Genomic DNA, 13599 nt, shown 5'->3' with positions numbered 1-13599 from the left:
CTGCGGGGTACGTCCTAAACACCCCGGGGCCACCATCATCATCAGCGCCTCGCGGGGTCATTGACCCCCTACTCATGAGCCGGCCAATCTCAAGGCGCCAGCGAGAAAAAACGGAAGAAGGAGCGACCCCGAGAACACCGAGAGAAAGGAGACTGAGAAGCGTAGATCGCGACCGGGATGCGCGGCGGTCGGGCGACTGGACTTGTGCCGTGCCCCATGAGGTCACCCACAACTGGAAACTCCAGGAGGCCTTCGCAAGGAAATCATCTCGCCTGGCATCGGTGAAAGACAGCGGTGCGTCCAGAGAGCTGCGTTCGTCTTGATCGGGGAACGGGAGCTCGGAGCACGCTGCACCGCCACGGCCACGACACGCTACCTGGACCTTTGAACACCGGCACACACCACGACTGCGTCTCTGGGACGTGAGGTAGGGCAACTCCGTTCCAGCTGTGAACAAATAGTGTGGACGTTCCCTTACCGTACTTTGTCTTCGCCCTTCAATCCTGGACTTTGACTGTTGTCCCCCGTTTGAACCAATTATCGTGTTATATACCGCATTACCACATTTTTCTGTTATTCTTTGGTTTAGGTCTGTCTGTTGTGTGATTTTTATTTTTTTTATTTTGATTTGGCTTTCGGGTTACATAAACAAAAGGTCTCGTTTTCTCAGATTCTTCTTCTATTTATTATTGTCCACCGAACCTGACAGAGTGTCGTTTATGCTGTACTCAAGATTGTTGGTATACTTCATCGACGCTGGCAGGGGGCAACGATGGTAAAATCTGTCCTCGTAAGTTACCAGTCTGTATAACTTTCCCCTCACGCACAATCAACTCTCTCAATCACAGTAAACGAAGCACAAACACAAAAGCGGTATGAAAACTTCCTATTAACTTAATATGCTTAACGCCTACACCGGGGAAGTTAAACAGGCGATGGAGGAATACAGGAATACCGGGACAGGTGAGTACAGGCGGTAACTTCTATGCATTGATTACTGGATAACCATACGTCTCTATGGGGTTGCTTGTAAAGACGCGCAGTTCCGTCGATTTAATTGGCAGGCTTGCACCTCATAGCTTTGTATTATTTATTTAAGGAATACGTGGCAGCAGAATAATTCGAAAAAAAACATGTACCAGACATCTCGCGCGCATATATTAAAAACGTAGACGTTAGTTTACCGTGTTACACGAACACGGTAAACTTAGGCGTCAACACTTCACTCTCGTTATCCGTAAAACTGCTGTCTTCAGTGAAGATAGAAGTTTTAGTTTACCGAGAGTGCGTGCAAACAAAGAGTTGCAGAAGACATCTAGTCGTGGGTCTCTGGACGTGAGGCGTGATGGCGTTACGTTTTCGTCGAGGAAGCTTCTCAGAGCAAAGTTGCTGCAACCGCTGTTGGTGCTGTCTTGCATAAAGTTGCAGCGATGGCGAAAATCTTTGCGAATACAAACTGTTGTACGGAAATTACAAAACATAACTTTCTCACTCGAGCGCATCTTTAGTCCTCGTCTACGTCTCTCAAACTTGGACTACCTTGGTAACGTCATGTGGGTTGTGCCTATTTTGTTGTGTGTTTTTCGTTTATTCGCTTGAGATCAATCAATAAGGCGCATCTTCGTGATTTCATTTGTCTATTTAGAGAATTTAACATGTGTATTTCGCCAAGATTATGCGAAATAGATGATTTTAGCCGTTTTTACTTCGTGTGTAGTGCATTGCATCATGATGCCTTTCTTATCAGGAAAACATGCGCATGGTTTTTACCCAAGCGGGAAATCCACTTCTACTCACTGACTAACCACAGACCCTGTTAATTATAATATTGCCTCAAGCTAGTCAGTGAGCGAAAGCGATCAAGAGAGAGTGCTATCAAGAAGGACAATTGTTCTTGCTCGTGTCACTCCGCATCAGCAAGTCACAACTCTCTCCTCATTGTAGACAACCCGCATTATCGCATCTGCGCCTTGACTTGCCAGGGTAAGCATTCTAGAGTAAGTATTGTTTATTAACAGTTTACGCACAGCTTGTGGATGAACAATGGTCCTATAAAATGTTTTTCTCTGCACTAGCCTGCATTACCTTGGGGAATGCCACTAAATCTAGTCAATTAACACCTCTCACCCTCTAAGGGTTGTTGATCGATTCGCTTTAAACCTACAAACGGCTAGCCTCGCGGTTAGCATGGTTTGTGGAGTGACTACCCCAGATAGGCGGTTGTCGCGGGATCAAACTCCAGACCAGCAAATTACTTCGTTCAACGGCGATGTTTCTGAGAAAGCTGTATAAGTTTTCTTTGCAGCCATTTGGCTGCATTTCAGGGGGTTGTCAATTTGTATTTAAGGAACTTGCTCCACTATGGGTACTTCCCCTAGATATAGTCGATTAAGCTTGTCACTTATCCGTTCAGCCAATTCAGTGTCAGTGAATACGCATTTTACGTCAAGGTACATTTTAACTTTCGATTTGAGTGGTACATTCACAAGATCATTACCATAAATTCTGCAAAGAAGATCCCCTAGCACACATCCGTGTGGAATACGAAAATTCACTACCCTGCTTTCGATTAAAAAGCACCTTCTTTGACGCGTTCTACCCGATTGAAGAAGTATTTTTAAACATAATGACAAATAGGGGCTTCTGAATCCCATAACACAGATTTTACGCAACAGTATTCATGATGAAGAGTATCGAATTCCGTTTGAATATCTACAAACAGCCAAACAACAACATTGTTAGTATCCAGTTGATGACAGATAAAATCGTTAAATTCTTTCAGTAGTGTGATCGTCCTTACTCTTCTGCTGAAACGCATTTTTACCAGATTTATTATATCAAAGCAAACACCATAGGAAGACGTAGCAGGCAGAATCAGTAATGTAAAATTGATGTTTATTCAAACAGGCACGACTCCTAATCTCAAGCGGCACATTGACAATTCGCGCGCACAAAAAAAATGAGCGCATCGTGAAAAATGCACGTAAGCGGATCCACACAAAGAAGTAGACGTTGAAAAGTGCCAAAACGAGGCGTTGAGTACGGAGCAGCCACCCTCATTTTAGATAGCGAATTGTTCCTTTCACGGCAGTGCTACGGAGGGTGTGCTTACGCATCAGAGAGAAACCATCCGAGCGGCAGAGATTGCATTCCTTGGGTCCAACTCGTTAGATCGACGTCGGAAGCGCAGTGCGGAAGAGATATGTGGCAGTGTGGATTACGGGAGGCTATACCGCACACAACGCTGCAATTTTTTTAACTTTTTAACATGCGTAATACCGTTGATTGACATGGGCGTATACTCCACCACACTTCGTTTTTTTGGTGTGCAGTGATGTCCCGCCCGCGTCTTCAGAGTCCCTCCTGTTTTTATAAAGCAGTCATGGAATTTGGTGCTTGCGCCTGTAACCTTTCTTTAGTTCTCTGCTTCCTTAGGCTAAACAAAGACATGCATTTATGCATTTCATTTATCTAATGTTGCACCTCACACTAGCACTTGTCTCACCTCAAATCCCGTACCTCGTACCTCGTAGCCCTTACCTCGAAGCGAATTTATTTATTTTGCGATAGCATATATCATAGCTTGTGAGAATTTATATATAATGCAGACCCCTTCGGTGGCTCAATGGCTAAGCAGTCGGGTTGCTGAATTCATGGACACGGGCTTCATCTGTGCCCGTTGCGTAAAACTTTGAAATGGCAGCGCAAAGCGAAAACGCCCGCATGTCAAGATTACACACTAAACTTTTTTACGCCCTTTTGGCCAAAAAAGGTGTAAAATAATTGAAAAAAGGGTGTTGGGAGGCCCTCACACCCTTTTTCTTGAATCTCCACACCCTTTTTCGTAGCTCTCCACCCTTTTTGCGTGAAAAAAAGGGTGTTGACCAACCTCAACACCCTGTTTTTAGGAAGGGTGTTGAAAGGGTGTGGGAAAGGTGTTCAGCTCTTCATTGATTGAGGCCATGCATGCAATATAATTTCAAAAAGACATCCCATTGCACCATCCTCCCAACCTCGTCAGAAATGTTCAAAAGAAAAAAAAAAAGCTGGCAAATTCAATAAAAAGCATCGGCAGCACCGACGTTGAAACAGGAAAAAATATCAGCCCTTGCTTGTTACGACTTCGACAGAATAACACTCCCCCTCCCACTTTTTGTTTTCTACAGCCTTGCACGGAGCACAGCACAGCCTTGAACTGTGACATCTGTATCATCATTCCGTCGTTCCCTGTTCCTCTCCTGCCCCACCAGCACAATCATAGCCCTCTCTGACAACAGCCATTCTCGTCACTCAGTGGAGTTATAACGTACTAGCAATCACAATTTTATTCCATTCTTATTGTTAGCGACCGTAAATATTGTGTACAAATGCAATAAACAGACCACATAGTTTCTCCTGCAGAAACAACGTTGGAGAACAAGGCAGATATCAAAAGAAAACAAAAGTTGGGGAGGTAGGGGCATGAAATCGGGCGCTAAATAAACAGACGCCAAATAATAATACGATTACTTACACTAGAACACTGCCAAATTTCATTGCGCAGTGTTATCTTACTATCTGCTGCTTTTTTTAACGTTCAAATCGAGCGCCAAAAGCTTCAGTTCGCGTTTTGTGTTTGTAAACTTTAAATATCTAAGCTTCTTTATTATAATACACACAATAAATAATAAACCTAAAGATTATGTTATATTCAGTAAAAGAGGCAATTATTTATTGTTGTCGTTTTAATTTGTTTACGCAACTCTATGGTTTACGCAACTCCCTGCCAACGGCCGATTCCCTGAGTACGGCGCGCGGCGGCGTGGCCGGATTCCGGAACAGATACCCCGTGACCCGTCTTGTGTTTACAGTGGTGTGCGGTTAAACAAGCGCAGTTATTATGATTAATTGGGCACCTCGTCGTCTTCGGTTGTGTCTGTCGTGTTCGACTTCGCGATGGAGTATTTGAGAACAACTTTGCCACCTGAAGACGGCTAATTTCGTTGGCGCTTGCCTCTGAACGTCGCTCGCTCTTCTGCGTCGGCTCCTCTCGGTAAGCTGTCTCGTCACATTTGCCGCCTTTCTTGTCACTGGATGTCGTTTGTAGCTGTCATCGCCGCTTTAAGGATTCGTTAACAGGAGCACGCGTGTGTGAATTGTTTAACTGAACTGGCGAGGTTGAACATAGAGGGCTCGTCTCTAGAAAGGCGATGTGCGAAAGATTGTGGTGCTCGCATTGAGCGCTAAACGCACTGGCGCTCAGTAACGCCGTGGCGCTCAGTAACTCAGTAACGTTTCCCATTCCGCAGCACTATATTGAACAGCTTCAGAGTTCACCACTGCGAACCACGTCTTACGCGTAGTTTATCAGAACACGGGCGGCTACTCCTCTAACCTGTGCTGCGCAGCGTTTTCGGCTTCGTTGATCACCGCAGTCGTTTGTGCCGTGTTGGGAATTGCGAGGGAGAATCGTTTGCGAGCGAATGTGCGCGCCTCGCAAGCTTCGTTGCGTTTGCGGCGAGCCACCTCACCATGTGTACGGTGCCGCGGTACGCGGGCAGTGATTTTGGCTGAATGTTGTGTTGCCCGAGACGTAACATTCGTGCACCTAATCATTTCCATTCTTGCATGTGTGGTAATCATGTGTCATCCCGTTTTAGACCTCTGGACGGTCTGAGCGCATCACGTCCCTCCATTCAACCGGACAAGAGCCACAAGCATTGTCAACAGTGTTTGGCCGCCAGAACGTAAGTTTTCAAACACAGTTTTGGTAGCACAGTGGGCTATCATACTTGAATATTGTTCGATCACTTGTATGTACAAGTTCTCTCCCCCGTAACAATTATTGGTGTTTCATGCATAACCTAACATGTAGGTGCTCAATGGCAACCTTTATTGTTAATTTCGGAAAACTCAAAGTTTCACCCAAAATCATAATGTGGGCGTAGCAGTTAATCACCATGTATACGAACTTCCTGGTGTTAGTCATGTTTACGGTGAAGCCATATTTCTTAGGTGGTGACACAAAAATGTTATTACCTTTGTAGTTTAGTCTTCGATAAAGCCTTACCAATTCTGTTTTCAGCTATTTTTTGGATGTTTATCATGTGAATTGACAGTCCTTGCAGTCCACTTTTTCAAATAGTTATGTAACTGCCTGTACCATTTAAACATGCCTGATTGGGGTTCTGAAGGCTGCGATTTACGCACGCTAGTGCTGTACCGCCAATAAACAAACATCCTTCCACAAAGAAAAAGATTTGAAAAATGTAAAGTATCCGCAGCATTATTCTTAACTGGAACATGCTAATTGTTAGGTCTGGGGCTTTTCCTGAAAGCACTGTGGATGTTATGAGAGAGGAAAACCACTCAAACACATCTGCCAAGGCCGTTGCTGCTCCAAGATGCGTGCAAGCATTGAGTCTTCTGAGCAATACATTACACCCTTTTTTTTAAACAACCGACGTGCATGCTGAACGTACTCCTGATTGGGCGTTTGCCAGGCGCAAGGAATTTTTTTTCGGGGGCGGGGGGGGGGGGGAGCCGTGGTCGACCAAAAGATGGGACGGGGAAATACGTAGGCAAGGCATCTTGCGCATTGTTTTGCAAACGATGCTTGAAATAACTGACTTTAACATGCGATTTGTGTATGCTCAACGCTAACTGTAAAGCCCACCTTAAAGGAGCCATGAAGAGAAAATGCAAGTTGGTTTTATTCGAAAGATTTCGTGTTTTATAGTGCCCCCAGCGCTTGTCTGGATACAAACGGTGCTTTATTCACTGAGAAATTAAACAATTTAGGTTAAAATTTTGATTTTCCCGCTCAATCGTGCGTTTTCGTGGTCCCAAATGACATCACAGGAACCGACCGCTCTGCAGCCTAGAGTACCTTCATTCACGCATCCGCCGTACAGGGCAGAGACACGTATACGCTGGCGCCGCCATTTTCGGTTGCTCGCTCGCCGCCGAAGCAAGTCATTGTGTCAAAACCGCGCTAAAATTATCGCCGCAACGCGGTTTACTGAAGAAGTTTGAATCATATTGTCTGTTTCGCGTTGCTAGGTCTTGTGGGAAACGAAAAGAATAACGCGTTGAGCCTGTTGGCCCAATTGCGGCGGCACGGGACCGTTCAAAGGTTGTCTCCACCCTGTACAGCGGTGTTGGTTTGTTCCCGCGTTTTTTTTACGTTCTGTAACCTAGATGGCGCCACCATACCGTGGCAAGCGTTTGGTTTGTTTTTGCCCGCATTTAAATCTGGCTTGTTTTTGTTCTGGGAGAAAATATTCGTTCCCTGAAACAGTGCTCGCTCGACAAATGGGGTCACGTAAGACACCGTTGCTTGCGTCAATCGGCCAGTGTCGTCTGAGACAACCCCAAGCCCCGCAGTGCTGTGCACAGCTAAACCAAGCATGCTGTGCACAGTACGAACAGCAGAACGCATCAGTACTTCTATGTTTACATGTGCTTTCGTAACTTCCACTGTTTGTCCCATCATTCTTATTGCTTTGTAAAGAATGTGCCCTAACTTTAAGCGCAAATCGCTCATTCGTCTAGTTTGTAAGCTCTATCTAATTGGCGTCTGCTTCTGCCAGCCTCCGCCAATCGCAGAGCTTAGCTCATGTGACATTATAGGTTCTGTTGCGGGAAATGAGCTGGTGGGTCGCATGACCATTCCCGTTTTTCCTAATTATGTAGCTTATTTGAGCGAAGTTTACGTTAAAAGTGGTGTCAGTATGATTCTAACGAGACAATCTTTTGAATGAACCAAACTTGTGTTTTCTCTTCATGGCTCCTTTAAGGAGCTTAGATGGTGATGATAATTAGGATCACCTAAATTCCCGTTCGCTGTTCTATGGGCAGACCACGGGCGAATCATTCGTCCGCAGAGCAGGTGGTTAGGCGGACCCGCGCTCGTGAGCGTGATCATGAGTGCGCTCGTGAGTGGCGCGCGGTCCCCGAAGTTCGTCGGGAGGAAGTGGAGGCCAACACTGGATGTTTGCTATCAAGATTCTCGTGTTTTGGATTTTCCTTTAGAAAAGGGACTATTAAGTTTTCTTGTCAGCTATGAAGTACAGTCGAGCACGATTTGAAGGTTATCGCGCCAGCATCGAGCGGCCAAGCGTGCCACCAGCCCACGGTTTCGTTTCGGAACCATGAAAATCGAGATTTCGCACTCTTCGCTCCCTTGTTGGCTGTTCCATGATACAACAATGGCCCGCACGACTGACTTGCCACCCTTTGGGTTTCAAGCTGTACATTCGTTGTTATCAAGCACAGACTTGGACTTGGTTGCCCTTTATTACGCCGACGATAACGAAACTTGCATGGAATATTTGCTAAAGCTGGTGTTCTTTCTGCTTCGTTTGAAAGAGTAGCTTTCCCGCGACAACTATCGAATCGCAGTGGACTGTACATGCGGCGCATTCGTATATTATGGCGGTGAAGCTAGCAAACGTGCGTCTTCGTCCTTAAGTAATCGCTTTTTGTTATTTTTTGTGCTAGTAACGTGAGTAGTACACTTGCGCTAAGCAGAACACCTTATTGCACTGCTGTTGAATGTTGAGCTTGATGCACGTTTCTTAAATTTCATTATATTTCTATCTGTTAAATCGAAACAGACATGGCTTCAGTAAAATTCCGGTTAAGCAAATACAGAATGCTGATTCTAACCAAGAGGGAGGTCAAGGAAACAGTGGAATAGTGCCAAAAAAACAAAGCTCCGCAATAAGGAGAATTGTGTAGTTTTGTTGATGTGGAGGAAATACAACATGGGCAGAGCAATGCTTTTTATGCAGCAGAAATTATGGATCTGCAATAGTCAATGAAATGCGATGTCAGTAGAAAAATAAACATATCAAGGATTGATTGTTGACTGAACAAAATACAGCGACATGCTCTGTCATGTGATTATACTTTGTACCAGTGTAAAGACAAGGAATGACACGCTCCCGACCACATGTAAGCCTATATGCGGCTTTTCCTGCTGTTCTGCCATTCCCCGGCCGTGCTGTTCCGCCATTGAAACAGTGGGGCTGTTTTGATCGGCTCGCGGCAGGTTCCCGGTGCTTGTCGGTGTATCCGGCGCGAAATGCAGCCGGGCTGTATATATTGACAGGTACAGCATCTGGAGCGGGCGCAGGGATCAGACGTTGACATAGCCCTTGTTTTCAGCTTTATGTGAGCAAGAATGTCCTTAAAACTGCAGGTAACTTCAGGCGGTTTTTCAGGCTGCCTAAACCGCACCCCAGCCTTGGCATAAAACATTATGAAGAAGGGAGGGGGGGGGCACCTGGACCCCCCCCCCCCCCCGGCTACGCCCTTGGCGTGTGCTTATTCTTTCTTGCATCCACCACATTCGAGTCGTCACGTTGAATTGGGAATGCTGGAATCCAGCATATGCTGGCAAGATACGAGAGCTTGAACACAACCCACTTGCCCGCAATGAGTTTTCAAAGATCTCCACCACCTGAAGGTACTGAAGTGAGATGTAAGCATTGCCTGAAAACCATTCAAGATAAGGGTACGAAATCATAGTTATGGGCCTTTCTCGCCCATTTACGTGTTTTGAACAAAAAAAGTGCCATTTAAAGGTAACACGTCGTTCCCTGCCGATTTCTGATGCCTGATTAAGTTTGTGGGCATAAATGTAGCAGCTTTCTCACATGTCTAACGTGTATGCGGGCTTGTTAGGAGTGAAGTAGGTAAAAATTGAAAGGTTTGATTGTAGTTGTGTATAGATTACCTACATTGTTTTCATTCCTAGAAAAGAAAAATTGAGGTAACCTGCCAACTGTTCTGCATTGCTGCATTTTATTATGCTTGTATGATTCGTAGAACCTGCAGGAGTTCAGCTGCTTGTTAAAGGAAAAATGAACAATGGTACAAAAAGAAGAGCATCTACTAAATAAAAATCTTCACAATCGCAGGATGCCAACGGTCCACCTACCAACTTGCGTCCTCCATTGTTTCTGCTGGCTGGAGCGGCGCATGGAGCATTTTTCAGCTTCTCGAAGTTTGTGATCAAGCGGTGCCCCAAGTGAAGGATGCCGCAGACAGATCTTCTGTTTTAATGCCACAATTTCATGTGCTGAGCACTTACTCGTAAGGCATTTTAAATATTCATCATCCCAGAGGGTATGTTACCTTCGTCTTGGGTGGAATGTGGCTGCAATCAGGTTATTTGTGACAGAAACAAGTGAACCACGTGGGGAGAGTCATTGAGGCCTTGTTGATTGCGCATGCTTCTGAAATAACGTTTTCATTCAGCTGAATACTTTCTAAATATTACAATTTGTGAACAAAATATGATAAAAGTCATGATTAGTTGTACTACAGTGCAGGAAAGAAATGCCAGCACATGTTTTAAGAGCCTCTTATATTTCAGGTCATTGGCTGGTGAGCAATAAAACAGAACTCAAAATTGTTTAAAGTGAAATCAAATATTTGTTGTCACCAGTGCATGACCCGTAGTAAAAGCTATCTGGTCTCCCAATTTCAAATGAGACAGGAAATGCCAAAAAAAAGGAAATAAACAAGACAGCTTGCTACAATAAACCAATTCAAAGAATTGCTCAATGTCCATAAAGTGGTTGCTTGCTACAATAAACCAATTCAAAGAATTGCTCAATGTCTATAAAGTGGTGATTCAGGCGGGTTAGTTCGGTGTTGATGAAATACAAGCAGGCACTCGCCTGGTCAAAAACAAATAAAGACGTTTTGGGGCCCCTACTGGTCCCTTGATCACAATGAAAGGGGGGTGAAAGGTCTCGATTATTTATAGGTTCGGTGGCGCAGAGTGCGCATGTGTATCTCGGGGAGATTACCCCGCGACCGGTTAATCGTGTTTTTAGTTGGTTCAATATGCACTGATTCTAAAAGTAGTGTCGACAGGCGCTTCTCTGATGCGATTATGCTTGCGGAATCCCAATTGATGACGTGGTCAGTAGCCAGGTGATGATCCGCCAAGGCATTTCAGCTTACATTGCCCTTTTTGACATCGTTCTGGTGCTATTGAATTCTTCTTTTAAAAATTTCCAGTGAACTATGTAGGATGCATCGCTATCCTTGCATGGAATTTTGTAGGCAACTCCGGGGAATCTTGATTTTTCTAAAGGGTCCTTCACGCGTACCAGCTTCTGCTTAAGCCTGTTCGTTTGCACGTGTGCAGTTTTAACGCCATATGTGCCAAACACCCTTGCAAGAGCTTCACTGATGCCTTGCGTGTAGGGGACGGCAGCGCGTTTTTGCCTGTCTTCTTCAGGAACCCTTTCGGAGGAGGCAACTGAAGCCCGCAATTGTTGCGTCCTCACAAGCTTTGAAGGGTAGCCGTTACTGCGAAGGTCCTTCCTTACCACGGCTAGCTCTTGCTTGCGCAGACCAGGCTCAGAGCAGATTCGTGATGCGCGTGAGAAGAGTGCAGCGGCGACGGAGCGTTTTTGGCCTATAGGATGCGCAGAGTCGAACCCCAGGTATCTACCCGTGTGGGTCGGCTTTCGATACACAGTGGTTGTAAATCCTTTGGCCGACCGTCTCACAAGTACGTCGAGGAAGGCGATCTGTCCATTATTTTCCTGTTCCATGGTGAACTGGTTGCTTGGAACACAAGAGTTCATATGCTCAATTAAAGGCATTACGTCTCGGCGGTGGATCACACAAAAACAGTCGTCTACTTAGCAGACAAAGATCTTGGGGCCGTCTTGTACGAGCATAGCGCAGAATTTTCTAGAGCCTCTAAGGCAATATTCGCACAGACTGCTGAAATGGAATCTCCCATCGCTGTTCCAAACTCCTGCTTGTAACATTATACGTTGAAAACAAAACGTGTCCTGCAGGCCAAATTCCAGGCAAAATTACGCGGTCCGGAGTTGCAAGGATCTACTCGAGAACAATGCATCTCTGCCTTCACGTTCGCCAATTGAGACGCAAGACTTATATTGTCTCCTGGAATTTGGCCTGCAGAACACATATATTTTGTTTTCAACGGACCAGCGGTTTCGAACAGGGATGGGAGCTTCCGTTTCAGCAGTCTGTGCGAATATTGCCTTAGAGGCTCTAGAAAATTCTGCGCTATACTCGTACAAGACGGCCCCAAGATGTTTGTCTGCTACGTAGACGACTGTTTTTGTGTGGTCCACCGCCGAGACGTAATGCCTTTATTTGAGCATCTAAACTCTTGTGTTCCAAGCATCCAGTTCACCATGGAACAGGAAAATAATGGACAGATCACCTTCTTCGACGTACTTGTGAGACGGTCGGCCAAAGGATTTACAACCAGTGTGTATCGAAAGCCGACCCACACGAGTAGATACCTGGGGTTCGACTCTGCGCATCCTATAGGCCAAAAACGCTCCGTCGCCGCTGTACTCTTCTCACGCGCATCACGAATCTGCTCTGAGCCTGGTCTGCGCAAGCAAGAGCTAGCCGTGGTAAGGAAGGACCTTCGCAGCAATGGCTACCCTTCAAAGCTTGTGAGGACGCAACAATTGCGGGCTTCAGTTGCCTCCCCCGAAAGGGTTCCTGAAAAATACAGGCAAAACCGCGCTGCCGTCCTCTACACGCAAGGCATCAGTGAAGCTCTTGCAAGGGTGTCTGGCACATATGGCGTTAAAATTGCACACGTGCCAACGAGCAGGCTTAATCAGAAGCTGGTACGCGTGAAGGACCCTTTAGAAAAAACAAGCTTCCCCGGTGTTGCCTACAAAATTCCATGCAAGGATTGCGACGCATCCTACATAGGTGAAATCGAGAGCATGATGGAATCCCGTCTGGCCGGGAGGGTACATTAGGAACGAAAAAGAGACGCCGACCAGTCCAAAAAAAACGTACTGACGTTTGGGCTTCCAGCACCGAAGCCTTGTTCACAATAAATGCATCACCAGAAGTGGGTCGTTTAAGTGGGCTTCTATAATCGGTGCAAAGAGCGTGAGTAGATCGGGTTTAGATTTCCGTCGTTACGATTGACTGTGTTAGATGTGGTCTGAATGATTAGTGATTCCAGATGTAGCCGTGATGGTCACTTTTTAAATGCATAGCATTTTAGTAACTCACAATGTCACGCGGCGTTGGCGTGCGCTGTCGTAGTCCGCATGCGCGCCTTGTCGTAGTCCGCATGCGCGCCCTGTCGTAGTCCGCAGGCGCGCCTTGTCGTAGTCCGCAGCCAGGAAGAAATAACAGTTTCCGGCGCCCGGTTTCGAACCCATGACGCCGCGGGCGGAACGCAAGGTGCCCGGCGCACAACCGACCGAGCCACGAAACCGACAGAGATTTCGATGCACCGAACGCGCCTTATATCCTTCACTCATTTCTCGTTTGTTTCGAAAGCGCCACAAGTTGTCCCGCGCTTCCAAAAGATGGCGACACGGGTCCCGCGATCAAGAGATACGTCTTGCCGGCGCACCCCCTCGGAAATGCTGTGCATTTGATCGTGCCCCTCGCGAGGGGGATGTGTTTCTTCGTTGTTTGATGGTTTTTATACCGTGTTGTGTCAACTGAGGAATGAGCGGGGTGATTAAGGCTTTCTGCTTAAGGTCAGTGTTTCTGCTTTCTTTCTTCATTTTTTCTGTAGCGACGATTCTTGCATTGTCCCAATCAATCTTGTGGTCATTCACGATGGCGTGTTTG

At 46.0% G+C, this 13599-nt stretch overlaps 1 long non-coding RNA gene across 1 annotated transcript; it reads left to right on the top strand.

Annotated features, from left to right (window-relative positions):
* Positions 1-4845: 4845 nt before the first annotated feature.
* LOC144164032 (uncharacterized) lies at positions 4846-10701 on the top strand. Its single transcript, XR_013321008.1, has 3 exons — positions 4846-5032; positions 5640-5726; positions 9906-10701. It is a non-coding gene; the product is annotated as an uncharacterized LOC144164032 (long non-coding RNA).
* Positions 10702-13599: the final 2898 nt, after the last annotated feature.

This window comes from Haemaphysalis longicornis, unplaced genomic scaffold (assembly GCF_048455015.1).
Source record: "Haemaphysalis longicornis isolate Haplotype H1 unplaced genomic scaffold, Haemaphysalis longicornis Haplotype H1 scaffold_13, whole genome shotgun sequence".
Taxonomy (NCBI): domain Eukaryota; kingdom Metazoa; phylum Arthropoda; class Arachnida; order Ixodida; family Ixodidae; genus Haemaphysalis; species Haemaphysalis longicornis.
This window is presented reverse-complemented; position numbering and strand designations above follow the sequence as displayed.